The following is a 16180-nucleotide window of genomic DNA, read 5'->3' on the forward strand; positions in this document are numbered from 1 at the left end:
CCTGATGTTTCCTGCCTTGCTCGCTCCCTTTTACCGGCTTTGCCCTTTGCGTCAGGCTTATCTCCCGGCTCTGGGCAGCGTCAGACCTCAGTGTCCCCCCTGCTCACCGTGATGGCAGTGTGAAGCCCTGAGCACCATGCCCTGTGTCCTTTCACCGGGCTGCAGCACAGTGCCCCAGAAGACACTTGAAATGCCAGCTCCACCCAGCTGTCTAGCAGCTCCTTGGGAGCAGGGACAAGCTGGGACAGAGCAAGGATGATTTAGGATCCATCTGCTTTTAGCAGCCGATCCATCTCTAGGCTGAAGCTGGGGGACAGACACCAACTGGACCAGCGCGTTGCGTGTCCTCTAACGTGCATGTCACTGCCGGGGGGGGCTGCTGGGGCCAGCAGTAGGGAAATCTGGACAACCCCTCGGGGACCTTTCACGTAGGGGCTGCACAAGGGCATGGGAACCTGGCTGGGGACTTCCAGGGGCCACGGGCGGGGAGGTTGTCACCCAGAGCAGCTCGCACTGCCTCTGCCAGCCCCTGTGGGGCTGCAGTAGCATCTGGGGGCAAACAGACCTCTGCTCTGGGGAGCCCAGGCTCCTGGGACCAAGCTCAGTGAACACCTCGGTGGTGGGAAAGGCTCATATTTTCCAGGATCTTCCACCAGCCACCCTCTTTCAGACCGATAGCCACTGCCATAGACTTGTTGCACTAGACGCTGGGGTCAGACATGTCTGTGGGTCAGGACAGGAGTGGGGGGGACATGGGGAGTCCTGGCAGGACTTGCCTGGATCAGGGCAAGACCCATTTTGAGACGCAACTCCCCTGCCCAGGTGGAGCAAACAGCAGCAGGCAGAGCCCCCGTGAAAGGCAAAGCCCGCGCCAGGAGGAGAGAGGCAAAAGAGGAGACTGGGAACGGAAAAGGGCTGCTCCTGTGACACGGATGCAGCTGCGGAGGTGGGGCGGGAGGCAGGTCACAAACAGCCAGCACAGGAGGAAGCTCTGGGACACCAGCGGAAGGATGGCCAGTGTGGCCAGTGCGGCCGGCCACAGCAGCTCCAGGTGCAACAGACCTTCGCTGGCCGGGGAAGGACCGGGAGCAGAGGCAACCAGAACTGCGGGGACCTCAGCCAGGACCTGGAGATCCCCTCGGCAGGAGTCTTCTTCCAGCCAAAACAGCTCTTCGTTCTGCCAAGGTGCGGGCACCATCCGTGGCATGGGGGGACGGGGCAGCAGGATGGTCACAGTGGGGACATCTCTGTGCCAGGTGGCACTGCGGTCCTGTGGGTCACAGCTCCGGGTAACCGTTCCCAGAGCCACCAGCGGTGGGGTAGGCTGGTGCTGGGAAGACTGGGTCATCTGGGGACCTGTAGCTCTCTGGGGGGTGCAATGCTGGGAGGGTGCTGGGGCCCAGGGCTGCCATCAAAGTACCGGGACCCAGCCTGGGTGCATGAGAAACACGGCTCAGGAGAAAGCACGTCCCGGTCCCTGCAGCAGAAGGGCTGCCCAAGGAAGCCAAGTGGGTCCACCAGATAACATGCCGAGGCTTCCTCCCGTGCCGCAGCTGCGGAGCCGGTGTTGATCCGTCGCTATCTGGCCCTGCAGAGCCCTGTGCACCCCTTTTCCCTCTCGCTGTATTATTGTTAGCCAGGAGGAAGCAGCTCAGCGAGTCCCACCTCAAGCTTTTAACCCGCTGCTGCCTGGCCTGCTGCTGCCTGCTCCAGTCGGTCAGAGCCGGGAATGCTCCACAGCTGCCCTGGGAGGACGGTTTGGTACGGGGCGCTTGCTGCAGGTTTCACCTGCCTGGGGACCAGCAGCACCCCCCGGCAGGGCTCCCCCGAGCCGTGTTGTCTCCCACGGGTCACCCACAGCCACCCTTGCAAAGGGTGGCCGCTGTCATTGTCATCTCAGCGTGGAGAGGAGGTCCTGAAGGCTTCAGGTGCTGATGATCCCCTCCTTGCTCTCTCTCCCCTCTTTTAGCTGGTCGGATCCTGCCTGGTGCTTCCTCTGGAAGCCCCCCTGCTCTGCTGCGGGGGGGCCACCATGGAGGCGGCAGCTTTACCAGCTTTGCGCAGATTTAACCCAAATACCCAATAAACGGTTTGGAGGAAATCCATCTGGGGGAAGAAAATTGCAGCACTTCACCGGCTCTGTTTGAAGAGCCGGGGTTTAATTGAACCCCAGGGTCTCCAGAGGTGCTACCTGCCGCTCCCTGGGTAAGTGGAATTCAGACAGACATCTTGGCAACCTTCTCCAGATCATTGTCTTCTCCCGCAACGCAACTCAGCCAAATTGTCCCCCAGCTTCTTGTCTGGCAGGGAGGGGACCTCAGTGTCCTGTCAGCACAGGCTGGGGCTGTGTCCTCCGCAGCGCGTGGGACGCCTTTCCCGAGCATCGGTGTCCATGCAGGAGCAGAGGTAGGTCACCCAGCCGCTGAGCCTGCCGGGGTGATGCAGAGATGCTCCACGCTTTCCTGCAAATACACCGCATATGTTGACGTACCCGTTGCACGCCCCGCTGCCCCACGTGCACCCCCAGCATCAACCAGCGGTTCGCCTGGGCCAGCCTGCTCCATGCCCTGGGGCCCTGGCACTGCCACGCACGTGGAGCATCCAAAAAAGCCAATGCCACCCCGTTGGGAGGGTGCTGTCACCTGAACTCAGCAGAGGAGCGTGTGCACGTGGGTTGCAGTGAGGTGCTCGCCCTCCCTCCCACGCCTGGGCTTTTGCCCACCCCTTCGCCCCCAGCGGTGCCCACGAGCGGGTCCTTGGCTGTAGGACCCAGTCCCGCTTTGAAGGGTCCTGCCGGGGGGTTTGGTGTGGGTCAGCCTCTCCGTGTCTGTCCCCCGGCACCGGCTGGACCTGAATTTCCAGCTGTTGCAGAACAAGTTCCCGGAGGCTGCACACGGAGCTGGCACCGAGCCGAGCTGTCGGCGTGCCTGTCCGGTGTCGTGAGCGTGCACGGGGGGCCGCGGGGATGGCGGATGGGGTTAAGCTGCCCAGGGCATGCCATGGGCTGGGGCAGCCTTCCTGCTGCTTGCCTGCATGACAGGGCTTGCTAGAGGGGTCATCCCCTTGGTCCTCAGCACATCACCGCCCAAATGCATCTGTGCAAACCCTGTGAGTGGCACAGGGACTTCAGGGATGTCCCTGGAGACCAGCAGGTACCATCCCATCCTCTCCAGCCACAGGGTTTGTGTCCCAGCCTTTGCTGGGGATGCAGAGCAGCACGGCCAGGATGCGCACTGAGGTCCCAACCCTGCTCCCCTGGAGCATCCTTCGCCCCTCGTTGGCTCCAGGGAGAGGACTGAGCCCCAGTGATGGCAAGAACAAGATCCAAGCTCATTTCAATGAGCTCTCTCCCTGGTGTCCATCTCCTTGGAGCCAGGGAAGTGATGCTGGGGAGGAACTTGGCTCCTCTTGTTTGTTATTACAGGATAAAGTTACTCTTTCAAGCAGAGCCAGTGCTGTCAGGGCTGCATACCATCTGGGAACATCGCTCCTTCCCAACGGCTCCAACACACTTCTTGTTATTGTGCTTGCGTGGAGCCAGCCCGCTCCCAGCCCTGGACGCAGCGAGGGGGACGCAGATGGGGGGATCCAAAAAGGAGCCTCGAGGCTCTTTTCCCATCCTGGGAAAGTTGGAAGCAAAGGGAAAAGGCCTCTCTCTGGAGAGGGAGAGCTGACCTGGCTCTGGGATACGTGGGGAAGAAGGAGCAGAAAGCAGGGGCTGGGAGCAAGGGAAGGGCAGGGGGAGCTGGATGTGGTTGGGGTACACTGGGGGTGTCTGCTGTCCCCCCCGGGAAGGGCCGGGGATGCTGCCCTCACTGTGGCTCAGCTGGGGACCCTCTTGAGGGGACAGGCCACTGGTTCCCACTGCGCACGGGCAGGGCAGTGGCATGCCCCTGGCACCCGTCTCGCCACCCTGCGAGTCCAGCGCTGGCTTGGCTGGCAGCGCTAGCTCCTGGGAGGGCACAGAAAGAGGGCTGGCTTCTCCTTCAAGCTCCAGCCTCTGTCCCCAGCGGTCCTAAATTCAGGGGACCTCCCTCTGCTGTGAGCTGGAACCCCAGGAGACACCCCAGCACCCCAAGACTTTGCAGGCATGGGGGTTCCTCAGCAGCACCCTGGTCATCCCGCTCACACTAGACCCTCTGGAAGGGGCTGGGGACTTGCTTAGGGCTTGACACCCCCCCTCCGCGCTGAGCCATGACGTGCTTGTAGGGTGGAGGGGAAGGAAGCCGGCCCGGTGGAGCTGAGCCAGGGAGAGCTTCCTGGCAGCGAGCTCCAGCCTCCAGCGCCTTCCATGCTGCTGCAGATGGCTCCAAGCGGGATGGAAAGCGGAGCGCTGCGCGAGCCCTTCCCAGCCATTCCCTAGCCGTGTGCCGGTGGGGAGGCAAACGCCAGCTGGTGACGCAGCGCCGGGGCCCTGACACTGCCGCCTCGGCGGGGTGTCGGAGCGAAGCCTGACTCATCCCGGCAGGAGAATACGAGACTTGCACATGTAAACAGAGCTGGCCTCAGCGCGCCAGGGCGTGTGACAGATACAGGAGGGACCGGCTGGAGCCATGGCCCCCGGGGCTGGTGGCATCGACACATGTGCTAGAGGCATGTGAGAGGGGCCTTGGCCTGCGGAGAGCCAGGACCCCCATCCAGAGGCTCAGGGGAGCATCAGTTGGGTGGGGAGGATGCAGCAGGATCGGTGCTATCGGTACGTCTCCCCCTCTGCTACCCCTGCACCGGCAGCTTTTAGCAACTAGTTTTACCCCTGGTCTGCCTGTTTGGCTGCCACTGCTTTCCTTCAGGGACACCCTTCCCGGTGGGGACTAATTTGGACCGGCAGCACAGGAAGGCAGAAGAGGTGCAGGATGAGGGCAAAGCTCCTGAGTTGCCATCTCGTAGTGCCAGCTTCAGGAGCAGAGCGTAGCTCAAGGTGTCAGAAGGTCTCCCTGCATCTTCTCTTCTGCAGGGATGGAGTGAGCACCAGGCTTGGGAGCACAGAGGTGCACCGGCTGCCTATTCCCTTTGTGGGATGAGGGATCACTTGGAAACCTCCCGGTTCTCCGACGTGCTCTCCAGCACGTGATTTCCCCTTGGGTTTATATGTGCTTTGCTGCGGGATCCGGGCTGGGAGAGCTGCAAGCCAGCGGGGACAGGAGATGATTACACCCACTTCCTATCCTCGCTTACCCCGTGCAGCCGGTTTCATTTCCTTAATCCCCATCCCAGCATTTTCTTTGTTGTTTTCTTTGGAGGGGAGGGATCGCTTGCTGAAGGCTGGTGCTTGCTGCAGGGAGCGCGCTCTGGGAGACCAACGCGGGTGCCCGCTGGCTGCCCCTGCACAGAGCCGCTCTGTGCTTTTTGGGTGCAGTGGGTGTGGGTGCTGCTCGTGAGAGGATGAGGACCCCACGTCAGCGGTGCCGGGGACCATTGTGGAGCGGATCAGAGTAGAGCAGGGTCCCCTGTGCTGCTCGGGGAGGACTGTGTTGGCATGCATTTGCAAACAGCCCTGCCAAGTTTCCAAACTCAGCGCTGCCAAAGCACCCTGCGCTCAGAATTGCCTTTTCCTCTTGCATCCCCAGTGGCACCGGCGTGCCTGGCCTGGGCCAGCTTCGGGGCAAGATATTCCTGCCGCAGCCGACTCGATGGGCTGAGCTTTATCCGGCGCGATGCCGAATCCCCAGGCTGCTGATGCCGCACCGTGGTCCAGCCGTGCCAGCCTCCCCGCCGCCGGCCGCGTGTGCTGAGCCGGGCTGGTTGCTGGGCTTGCCCGTGACCTCAGCTTTCCTGCTCGGTGTCGGACGCTCCCCGAGGGGCTGCAGGAATCTTGTGAATCATGAATATTTTTGGAGTGATTCCTCCGGGGTGTGTGTGAGATGGTTCCTACCGTGCTGAGGCGGGGACGGCTGCCTGGTTGCAGGAGGTGATGTGGTCCCAGGGGATGGTCAGCCTCCTAAACTGGGCTGGGGCTGGGCTTGGAGATGCTGCCCACCACCTTCCAGGGATGGAAAAGGGAGTTAGGAGAAGGGACAGCTGGAGAGTGGGTGGCTGGAGAGTCTGGACTAGCCCGTGGTGTCCTTCTGGAGCTCCTTGCCCCCCTTGACCATGTGGGGCTGAATCTGATGCAGTCGCAATCTGGATGTTCTGGCTTTGCTGCAAAGCCCAGGCTTGGGTGCTTGCTTGCCAGCCAGAGAGTCTGGGCGAGCTGACCCAGCACCGGCCAACACCGAGCAGGTTTGTGACTGCTCCGGGGATGTCCTTGCCTCCCTTCTCCCGGCCCCACAGGCAGGCAAAGTGCTGGGACAGGCAGCTCTGCCCCACGGAGAGGGACGGGCTGGGTCAGGGCTGTGCCCCAGACTGCTGTGGCTGCACGCTGGCCCCGAGCGCGCCGGGGAAGGGTTTCCAGCAGAGCTCAGAGGACCTGCTGGCACAGCCTGTCCCCGCTGCCGGCCAGTTCCCGAACATGGCCGAGGCTCCGGTGAGTCAGCTGGAACGGTGGCTCACATCATTGCTCACACTGCACCAGCGCCGCCCTGGCTCCCTTAGCTTTTTCCCAGGTTGTGTTCCCCAAAAGCACACACCTGGAGGGATGAGGAGCCCAGCACCAGGATGCTGGGATGCTCAGCTCAGCTCCAAGCCTGCGGCAGGGATGGCGGCAGGCTCTGCCGAGCCGAAGCACCTTGGCTGCTCTTGGGGTCGGTGGCCGAGCTCCGAGTGTGCTCAGCACGCGTGGCTGTCCTGGCGCAAGGCTTGAATCTCTGGGCTGTGCTCGTCGCCTTGCTCCAACGCTGAGCAGGAATGCTGAGCACGCAGCAGTTCGAGGGAGGCAGGCCTGGAGCCAAGAGCTGGCCTCCTGCCCTCTGGAGAGAGGGGAGAGGAAGACATGGCTCACGGCCCAGCCTGCAACGAGAAGAGCAATTTGGGCAGAGACCCGCGGCGCAGGGGTCCGCCGATGGCTCAGACCTTTCTCTGCATCGCGGCAGGAAGATGCAGGCAGCTGGCACAGCCGGTTGCTGAAGCTGCCAGGGAGAGGGGAATGTGCTTATGGTGGTCCCGGGTCACCAGGCTCCAGGAAGGTGCGATCCTGTGCTGGGAGGTGCTGGGTGATGCCAGCCGGTGCTCAGACAGGGTGCCCTTGCGCTCAGGGACTCCTGCCTGCACCAGCACCCAGCTGGGAAGCCTCCTCCCGTGGCTGAGGTCCAGGAGTATCCGTATCCATGCTGGGAAGGTTAACCCCTGCCTGCCGGTGGGCATCATCCTTAAAACCAGGAGGGGGTTTTGGGGAGCAGGCAGGCAGGGGGGTGCTGCGGGGACTCAGGTGCCGAGCCTGCCCTTGCTTTTGTTTGCAGAGCTCGTCTGCGCCGAGCAAGCTCCTGGTGACCTAAAATAGCCCGTGCGGTGCGCCAGCCCGAGCCTTGGCAGAGGGAGTGTTTAGCTCAATGTACCCAGTCTGGCAGGGCAGGCAGGCGTGTGGCTGAGGGGAGGAGTGCCACAGGCAGCCCCAGCCTCCATGCAGTCCCCTCTCCCAATGTCTGCAGAGTGATACAGCTGCTCTCCATCCCGCCGGCAGCCGGGAATGGTGTTTTACCTTGTAATGGTGGTGCATAGATAAGTGCAACGCGGTGGTGTGGCTCAGTCCACCTCCAGGTACCCCAAATATTTACCAAGAGGGTGGTCAAACCCTGGAACCGGCTTCCTGGAGAGGTGGTCGATGCCCCATGCCTGTCAGTGTTTAAAAGGTGTTTGGACAATGCTCTTAATAACATGCTTTAACTTTTGGTCAGCCCTGAAGTGATCAGGCAGTTGGACTAGGTGATCGTTGTCGGTCCCTTCCAACTGAAAATACTGTGTTGCGTTGCGTTGCATTGCGTTGCATTGCATTCTCTCTTCTCTTCTCTTCTCTTCTCTTCTCTTCTCTCCTCTCCTCTCCTCTCCTCTCCTCTCCTCTCCTCTCCTCTCCTCTCCTCTCCTCTCCTCTCCTCTCCTCTCCCTTCCCTTCCCTTCCCTTCCCTTCCCTTCCCTTCCCTTCCCTTCCCTTCCCTTCCCTTCCCTTCCCTTCCCTTCCCTTCCCTTCCCTTCCCTTCCCTTCCCTTCCCAGTATCCGAAGACTCACCTTGCTGCAAGGGAGCAGGTAGGACCAGCTTGGTGGTCTTCAATTAGCATGGGTGAGCCCAGGCAAGCTGTGCTGGGCATTAGGCAGCCCACCGACGCAGGCTGGGGGCACGAGGAGGATCGGAGGCACCCACGCAGAGCTGGCGTGGGTGGGTGCTCCCAAGTGCCCACTTTGCCACACCGTGTGGGTTGCGGGTGCAGACCGAGTCCCCACGGCCACTTTGATGGTGCGGCGGCACGTCTGGCAGGTTGGCAGAAAGGCTGCAGAGATGGCGTGTTGGTGGGCCAAAGTGCTGACCCAGAGTTGGTATTGCTGGAAGGACTTGGAGAGGATGACCCAAGCGACTCTGTGCACCAAGATCTTCCTTTGGGTGCTGCATAGGATCAGCTTCCTCCACCCTATTTTTCCAGTGGGAGCCCTGGCAGGGATGTCGGCAGAGTGTCTGCATGGGGCAAGTCCCGAGAACTCTGTAGAGCACTTCTACTTGGACTTCAATCATCCACACAACCTGCGAAGTGGTGTTAACAGAGGAGGTTTCCTGCCTTCCCCCAGCTAAAGTCTCCCGCTGCGACCATGCAGCAAGATCTGGCTGCCTTTGGACAGCTTTTGGGGGTGGGCAAGGTGGTGACACCACCCACAGGGTGGGGGGGATCCAGCCCCCCAGTTGATCCATGTGGGATTCTGGATCAAGCGATGACAGCATGGCGCGGTGGTGCTGACCATGCCAGGCACATAGTGGGCCATCCTGGTGGGACAGGGACCGTGTGGTGCTGGAATCTGGGGTGATTGATCGACCAGCTGGGTTGCTGGATCCATACATCCTCTCTGCCTGTTTATGTTGAACCTTTGGTTTGGCGTTTCCCTGGTAGCCACGGGACTTGCTGTCCTCTCTCCCATCTTTGCAGAGCTTCTCCTTCCATGTAACCAGGCCAGGGATGGACTGGAGCTGGGATGCCCTGGTTCTCACCAGGTGTCCTTGGCAGCAGCGCTCTGCTCCTTGGTGCAGCCCCAGGAGAGCAACAGTGGTGCAATGGTTTCCTTGTCACCGATATTGTCCTACTCCAGTGAGCTCTGAGACGTGGCGATGGTCTAATTAGTGCTTTTGCATCGCAGGGCTGGCTGGAGCGCTGTGTTGTCTCGTCCTTGCATGGAGGATGTCTCACCGGGGCTGCAAAGGCATCAGCCCCGTTTAAAACTGGGTCGATTCAATATGATCTAGGACAGGTAGGAGAAAGACGGGCTTGGGATAAAGGAGAGGAGCGGGGTGCATTCCCCCAGCAGGCACAGTGTTGGGGAAGCGTGGCTTCTTCCCTCCCCTCCAACTCCAGGGATGCTCAGAGGTGTCAGGGTTCAGGACCTGGACTGGCAGGGCAGGGTCCGATCCAGGGCAGCCGTGATGCTGCATGAGGAAGCCAGCGCCGTGTAACCGCGACATCCATCAGGGTGGCAGCCTGCATTCGCACCAGGGCTGCCCGTCCCGTAGCTGGGGACGCTGGGAGCGCTCCTCTGCTCCTTCCCTGTGGAGGTTGGAGGCTGGTGGGGATGGGGAACACGGGTCGGTGCTTAGGCTTTGCTCACCCAGGGTAGACTTGCTGCTTGGCAGACGTCTGAGCACAGCTCCTGCTTTCCGCAGTCGGGGTTGGGAGGTGGCAGGAAAGGCAGTGTGGGGTGCTGAGTAGCACAGAGCTGGGAAAGGACTCTTGGGTGCTGATTCTGCCTCTGCCACTGACTGACTGCACAGCCTTGGTCATGTCACTTCACTGCCCAGAGATGCTGTCCCTGCTATCAGCGGGCTGTGCAACGTGCTCGGGGTCTTATAGGGAGAGCTGAAGCCTGGGAGGCTGTAGTGGCCATCGGGGCCGGGGCAGGGGGGGCAGGCTCCAGCCGTTGCTTTCCTATCAGGGAGAGGCTGTGGGTGCCGTGTGCCGGCAGGAAGGCAAGCAGCCCAGGTCCGAGCAAGCCAGGCTGATCCCACCTCCCCCAGGGCAAGGGGAGTGCTGGCTGCCTGCACGGGCAGGACTGGGAACGGGGGTGCAGACATCCCACTCCAGCTCTCGGTGGGGTTGGCGGACCCCCGGGGGACGCCGATGCCCCGGCGGGCTGGGCCGGTGGGGACGGGACCCCTGCCCGGCCGTGGCGGTGGCAATGGCGGTGGCGGCGATGGCGGTGGTGGCGATGGCGGTGGTGGCAGCGGTCTCCTCGGGGAGGGAGGCGCTCCCGGCCATGCAGCCGCCATTGGCGCTGGCTGTGCCGTGGTTTCCTGCCGAAATCACATGGCTCCCGCGTTTCCATGGAGAGAGCCGGGGTGGGCGCTGCCAAGAGCCTGCACAAACTCCCCGCTTGCTCCCCGTCCATGGGAGTGGAACAAAGGGGATGCACCGAGCCAGGCCCGCTCTCGCCCCGCGCGTCGTCCCCCGCCTCTCCTGGGACATGTGAGTGCCACCGGCACCTCCGCACCCTGGGCGACGCCGCCTGCCCTGGGGGAGACGCCGGTCACGGGGGGATAAAGGGGGAGCGGGGTTGGTGGCTTTAGGAGGGCTACACCCTGGGGGGGGGCCACGTCGCCGCGTGCCACCGCCTGCCAGCGGCCTCGTCGTCCACCCGCCGCCCAGCCCCGGGGTGGGCACCCGAAGCTGCGCAGGGGTGGGTGCTCAGTGGTGGAGGGGAGGGTGGGGACGGGGACACGGCTGAAGGGCTCCGCTTCTCCACCCTGTCGCCCTGCGGTTCGGCGGGCTGCTCCGCACCCTGCGGCAGGGCAGGGACCGTGGCCGGAGACGCCCGGAGAAGGAACCACCCAACTGTGGGCTATTGGGGCGAGCAACCCCCAAAAGCCACCCTGTCCCCCAGCCCCCCAACCCCTGGTTGGGATGTGTGGGCTTCTCCGGCCACCGCTTCTCTCCCGGGTTTGGGATGGCACCGCTTGTTTTACTCTGCAGAGGAGCCGGTGGCGTGAGCCGTGCCGGCCCCGTCTCCCTTGGGACAGTCGGGAAGGGGTACAGCAGGCAAAGGGGACGCTGCCCGTGTCCCTGTAGGGCCCTCCCCGTGTCTGCGGGACACCAGAGCCATCAGTCCCGGAGCAGAGGCACCCATCTCCCCCCCACCATCACACCCCTTGCACCCAAGCAGGACCCTGGTTGGGGGGGGGGGGGCACCCGAGGGACCTGGGTGCACCATGTCAGCTGGGTGCTGCCTCCTCCTCCTCCAGGGTGACGGAGGGAGGAATGCTCGGAGGAATTAATGAGACAGATCTGGCTTTGTTGGATCCTCCTATCTCCCAGCCCTCCCCTGCCTGCCAAGAAGTGCTTGGGAAGGCCTCGCACCATTAACTCTTTCCCTGCCGCACCTCCAGCCATCCCAGGGCTCACAAACAGCTTCAGCGGGTTTTACCTTTGCCAGATTCCCAGAGGAGACTACTGAGGCCACCGGGAGGTCTTGGCCTTCCTATAAATCCCACGTTGGCCGAGGACCTGTCTCCTGGCCGGCAGCTGAGGAACAACCTTGCTGCGTCCCCCGGGCAGGGCTGGGGCTATGACGCCGCGCAAAATCAGGCAGCACAGGGCTTGCTGCCGGCGGCGTTGCCGGCTCTCAGCTGGTGGAGGTCTCCGACGCGGAGAGGAGCCGCGGTGGGAGCTGGCGTGGTGGCGGCCGAGTCCCCGTGGAGGACACGACGTGATGGAGTTGAGCGTGGGAATGCGGGCAGCAATGGGCAGGGCAGGGATGGGGGACGCTGGGATGGGCAGCTGATGAGGTGGGTGTTGGGGTGCAACCGGGGGATAACTGTTGATCTGCAGTGGGGAGAGTGGGGAGAGGCATGGGGACATCTCTTCCCAAACCCTTCCTGAGGCTCCTGGCCTGCGCTCCTGCTTTGCCCAGGAATTTGCAGCCTGGGTTGCTGCGGGGTGCCCTGGGGTGGGCATCGTCCGGTGCCTGCTGCTACCCTGAGAGGAGCTGGGCAGGGGCATGGGGACATCCCCCAGGGATGCCACCGTGCCGGGTTCCAGCCTGCACCGGTGGCCGAGGCTCAGCGGGCGCCTTGGAGCTCCTGCCATGGCTCTGACTTAAAGGATGGGACCTGGGACACCCGTCACGGGCACGGAGCTGGCACTTGGGGTCCCCAGGGGACGGCGAAGGCAGACCAAGCCCTGGCTTTGTGTGGGTTGAGGCCATTGCTGGGCTGGGACGAGCTCCCCGCCTCGTGCTTTGGGGTTATTTATAGGGCTGCCATTTATATCGCTTCTATTTCTGCTGCCGTGTGAGGACGATGCGAGGAAGCGAGGGGGGAGGGCTTGAATCCGCCGCGGCCCCGGTGCCCGGATGCGGGGTGCCCGGCCCCTCCGGCGGCGTTGGTGCCAGCCTGGCTGCGGGCAGAGCCTGCCCTGGCGCAAGGGCTGGTCCTTCTCTGGCCCTTGGGGCATCAACCCTGCAGAAAAAACTCCGCGTATCATCTGCAGCGTTGGGCTGCCAGGATTTTTTGGAGCTGGCTTTCTTGGTTTCGGCAAAAAATAAAGTCAGAGGGGTCGGCTGTTGCACCGTGGTGGGGGTGACTGGGCTTTCCCAGACCAGGACTGGCTCTTGCCTGGCCGCAAGTCACTTGGTCTCTCACGGTGGTTCACCTTCAAGCCATGACAGTGGCTCTTCTTGCCAGAATTGTCACCTCCCGCTCCCTCCTACGTCTCCCTGATGGCCAGGAGCTCTTTGGCCCCTCACCAGGCTGGTGCCTACATGCTGGCACTCATCTCCCCAGCCTCTTTTGGCCGGCGGTGCCTCCTGCTCGCTGTGGCTGGCGTGCGCCCTTCCACGCCGCGTTTCCAGCTGCGGTGACATTCCCAGCCATGCAAGGGTGTCTGTGTCCGGGGAGCGCTTGTCCTGAAATAGCTTCTTCATCACCTTGGCCTTTGGTACTGGTGCCACCAGGGGCGAGTGGCTTCTCCAGGGGCTGAGTGATGCTGGGTGGGCACAGCCTCGGAGCTGGTGGTGTCAGTGCCAGCAGGGAACAGCCAGGGAACCTCCCCAGGACTCCGAGCTGGTGGGACGTGGGGTCTCTGGGATGCCAGTCCTGTATTCCACTGAGGGCAGAGAAGTGGGAATGTCCTCCTGGGGTGTCTGGAGTTTTCTTCTGCCTCCACATGGACTGGCCGTGGCTGTACATGCGTGTCTGAGCACGGCTGCCCGTGGAGGGGTTTGTTTGCATATTGAGCCGTTGCGGTTGGGGTGGGGATGCTCGGGGCAGCTCCTCAGGCTTAGCGAGAGGAGGGCATGACAGAGACACGGTGCGGTTGGGGTGTTATGCCCATGTCCGTGCTGCGTAGGTGGGGTGGAGGCAGCTGCCCTGGCTGTTTGCGCCAAGCAGGGGTGCTGAGCATCCAGGGAAGTCCCCTGAGCGGGGGGAGGTGACCCGTGCCGGTGGGGCTGTCCCCTTCCCTGCGCCCACCCCCTGTCCCCAGCCAGGCCAGGGACAGAGATTCATTTAACTCAATTACCGCCCAGGCCCTGGCGACGTTGGCTCAGCTCATGCCCTTCCTCTGCCCTCCCTTGGCAAGGTGTCCCCGAGCTGGCAAGCCCTGCTGAGTGCCGTGCAGGGTGCCACGAGGTGCTCAGAGGAGATGCCTGATGCCGCATGCCCGTGTCTTCCTCCGGCGTCCTCTGCCACCTTTTGAACGCACGACCCCACCTCCTGCCTGCTCCCGGCGGTCACCCCATGGGTGATGCCCGGGATGGTGCGGTGCCCGCACTATCGACTGCCCCACAGCCCTCTACGGGGCTGCAGGCAGGGCTGCGGAGAGGCAGAGTCCTCGCAAGCGGCACAGCCTGGCTGTCACCCCTCTGGTAGGGAAGCCTGGATGTCCCATCACCCTGCGTGGCACCGGGGTACGCCTCTCCTGCAGCTCCCAGCAGCTTTAGCGTGGCTTTCTTGTTAACCTTTAATGAGAACAAACGAGCTGGCATGGGCTGTCGCTGCGGGCGCGTCGCCTGGCTGTGTGCCGGGTACCGGCTCCGCATGGCTGCCAGCGCGGCGGAGCCTTTGCAGAAGGCTGGTGGGTCCCAGGGCGGTGCCGGCAGCGATACCTTCCGCCGGGGAGAAGTAACAAGGGGGGGAAAGCCCTGCGGTGGCCCCCTGCCCGTGGCAGCCATCGGGTCGGGACTTTGCCTGTTGGTGGGGAGAGCTGGGGGTTGCATCCCGTCCAGGTGAGGTAGGAGACATGGTCTTCATGCGAGTTCTTGAAAGCCGGGGTGGGGATGGGTCCCCCTGCACCATGCTTTGCCGTGTGCTGCGCTGCTGGCTCCTCTCCATGCTCATGACACTGGCATGGAGGCTGCAGGCAGGCGGGCAACCGGACACCTCCATTTACCAGTCCTGCAATGGTTTTTCCTCGGATGCTGCTCGGGGCCAGCCCAGTCTCACCAGCTCTTCCCGCAGCCGCTCTCCCAGTGGGGCTGGTGCTGTGCACTCACCTGGGCACCCGCCCGAGCACCAGGATGAGCACCCAGGGGCTCAGCTCTCTTTGGTGGCACTGCCCCAAGCCCCAGCTCTCCAAGTCTGGCCGTGGCTGGCTCCGGAGCCACGTGCATGGGTGCCCATGGCAGGGGAGCCATGCCACCCTACATGGGAGCCCTGGATGCTTCTCCTCCCCTGCGGTGTGCTGGCCCCGTCCTGCCCAGGGACCAGTAAGGAGGGGACCAGCTCTGGGCTCGGGAAGCAGCCCCAAAACTGGCTCACCCTCTAGAAAGGAGGTTAACCGTGTCCAGGAGCACCCCATCTCTGCAAGCACCCCCCCAAAAACTCTGCCCCAATGCTTTTCCTCCCGAACCTGGCCTGACCTCGCTCTAAAAGCAGCAGCAAACAGGAAAGGAGCCTGGGAGGGAGGTGTCTCTTCCTGCCCCGGTGACGTGGTGACGGCAGCCGGTCCCAGCCTGGATGGGGCTGGCTGCTCCAGCCTCCTCCATCGGAGCTGGAGGGGGGGTGCCAGGCCTGGGTACCCCAGGACCTGTGCAGGGACCTACAGCGCTGGAGGCGGGTGACGTCAGTGCCACAGGCTCCCCTGGATGTTTAGGGCATCCCTGTGCCCTAAACATGGAGTTGTGGGGCCGGGAGGTGCCGCTAGCTGCTGGGGTTGGCATGGAGGGCAGGTGGGTCTGCCTCGGTGCCCCGTGGGAGCTGGACCCCCTTGGTTCTCATGTGGGAACGGCACCCAGCACCTTTGGAGAGTGCTGCGAGGAAGCCCTGGCTGAAGTCAGCCCGTCCGAGGCTTTGGAGACCCAGATGACATAAACTGGAGATATTTGAGCAGGGAAACCCTTTTCCCAGCAGCTCCTGGGTGTTGCAGGGTGCTCACGGGCATGCCACGGGGATGCACGTCATGGGAAGCCCACAGCAAAGCCACAGAATATATATATATATATATATATAAAGCAATGCAGAAGCAAGCAGCAGGGCTGCTGGGACTGCTTCCCGCAGTGGTGTGAGCGTCGGCTGCCTGCTCTGCCCACGGCTTTGCGCCTGCCGCAGCGGAGCGGGCAGGGCTGGGGGCGAGGGGCTGTGCCCAGAGCATCCCCCCACCCCGGAGCAGGGACCGGCAGCAGCTCGGGGCCAGCGGTGCGTTCGGCAGGGTGGTGTTTGCTCCTTGGCTCATGGCCTGCCCTGGGTGCCGGAGGGAAGGGGGTCTCCGAGGGGAGCAGTCTCGCGGGGGGCTGGCTGGCACGAGGCCAGCGTGGCACGCAGGGCTGGCGGGGGACGCTGCGGTGCCCGGTGCAGGCTGCAGCCCTGCTCTTCCCCTTGCTTTAAAGAAACCCAGAGAGGGGCTGGGGAGAAGTTTGCACCGTGGTGACCTGCAGTGTGGTTCCCTCCGCTGCGCCTGTGCCTCAGTTTCCCCGGGGAGGCGGTGGGGAGGGAAGGATGGGGACAGAGTTGTGCTATCCCTGCTCCTGGGGCAGCCAGTGCTGGTGGGGCCCCTTCTCTCCAAGGGGGACAGGCGTCCTTCTGTCCTTCCGTCCTCCGTCCTCCTGTCCCCAGCCCTTGAGTCACGGCCGGGGCTGCGGCGCTGCGCAGTGATGTCAGCCCTCGGCAGGGGAAACGTGGGAGGA

Source organism: Gavia stellata, chromosome 15 (assembly GCF_030936135.1).
Source record: "Gavia stellata isolate bGavSte3 chromosome 15, bGavSte3.hap2, whole genome shotgun sequence".
Taxonomy (NCBI): domain Eukaryota; kingdom Metazoa; phylum Chordata; class Aves; order Gaviiformes; family Gaviidae; genus Gavia; species Gavia stellata.